General features: G+C 40.0%; 1 non-coding gene across 1 annotated transcript; it reads left to right on the top strand.

Moving 5' to 3' along the window:
• Positions 1-73, top strand: trnav-aac (transfer RNA valine (anticodon AAC)). The gene has a single exon. It is a non-coding gene; the product is annotated as a tRNA-Val (tRNA).
• Positions 74-1,589: the final 1,516 nt, after the last annotated feature.

Here is a 1,589-nt window from a genome sequence, read left to right as displayed (position 1 = left end):
GTTTCCGTAGTGTAGTGGTTATCACGTTCGCCTAACGCGAGAAAGGTCCCCGGTTCGAAACCGGGCGGAAACAGCCTACTGTGGGCTGGCCCTTTTCGTCATGCTTGCCCTCGTGGTTCCCCGGAGGCGGTGGGTGTCTTTTCTTCATTGGAGTGCCCGCAATCGATGCACTCAGAGCGTCCGTCCGTCGACAGGTTGAAATTGTAAACGCTGGTGTAGCCACTTTTAATTAAAATCTGACGATGATGATGATGATGATGTTGTTGTTGTTGTTCTTGTTGTTGTTGTTCTTGTTGTCATCGTGGTCGCCGTCATTATTATTGTTAAAGTAAAGCAGTAGTTAGATTTGTTGCTACCGTAAGGTGTAGAAGACAACAGTTGGTATGGCGTGTGATATCAAAACATTCAGAATACTTTTAACCTATATAATTTATAAGCTTTGTAAAATAAACCCAAATATCTCTTTTGCGGGGATAAACGCTGTTCTGAGTAGTTTGTGACTTGTTTAATACCAAACAAAGCATCGCTATAAAAAAAAAAAAAAAAATCACTGTAAAAGCGCTAGTTATTTTTGATCTTTATAGTTATTTTCTAGGCTCAGGTTGTTTTTTAGCGCTTATAAAGGCCTGAAATATTCTTAGTGGTTGTTGACTATAGGTCTTGATGCTTAAAAATGTTTTTTTGAGAGACCAAAAGGTTCTAATAAAAGTTTAGAGTAGAGAGGAGAGAGATCGTCTCCATCTTGGTTTCTATTTGAAATTTGATGCAGTGTCATTTTATTGGTTGGTTTTGATATGTTAATTGGTAACAGGGTGGCACAAAGGCCAGACCAGAACAATGCCTTACAAACAGATCCGGCATGTGGCCATCAGTATAAGTATGAAGGTCTGGTCTTCAGCTCGACAGACTCATACTGACCTTTCGATTTAAGACTAAAGATCAACAATGTCCGGAAACAACATCAGCGATTCGATTTAAACGAGTTTTTAGGCAAGTCTTCAGATTATTTTCATTGACTCAGAGCGTGTTGTGTGCATGTATTGTAAATAAGGCTATAACATCTGTTTTAAGTTCTGTAAAATTATTTTTCAACCAGTCAACAGGAGTTAATTCCCAACGCTGAGGAGATCATCTGGAACAACGACGGTAAGATTTTTGTGTTTGCGCTCATGGGTTCTTATGCATGGGTGTGTGTGGTTTTGAAGCGGCTCATTAGAGTTATGAAAACGTTTTAATATATATTAATGCCGGTCTCTTTAATTACACAGAAACTATCGAAAGGCCTGTGATTAATGTCTCCGAGGATCGACCAAGAGAAATGGTTGTCCCTAGACAGGCTGTCTGCCGACCGGGTAAGAACTAAACCCCTGTTTGTTTGTATAACGTTTCTGTAAGATGTTTGAGTCCAGTTTTGTTAATTTTAAAAAATTATCCTGTCTAACAGTATTAAGAAACGTGGTTCGAGACAACGAAAGGCCTTCCACATCGAGGGCTTGTTTCGTTTTACCTTCGAGAACCGTAACCTTTCAAGAATCTGAAAGGCCGTTAGCCCCGGTATCTGATAACTGTGAGTATATGTCTGCAGCCTG

The sequence above is a fragment of the Amia ocellicauda genome (assembly GCF_036373705.1).
Source record: "Amia ocellicauda isolate fAmiCal2 chromosome 11 unlocalized genomic scaffold, fAmiCal2.hap1 SUPER_11_unloc_3, whole genome shotgun sequence".
Classification (NCBI taxonomy): domain Eukaryota; kingdom Metazoa; phylum Chordata; class Actinopteri; order Amiiformes; family Amiidae; genus Amia; species Amia ocellicauda.
Note: the sequence above shows the minus strand (reverse complement) of the source record. Positions and strands in the feature narration are given on the sequence as shown.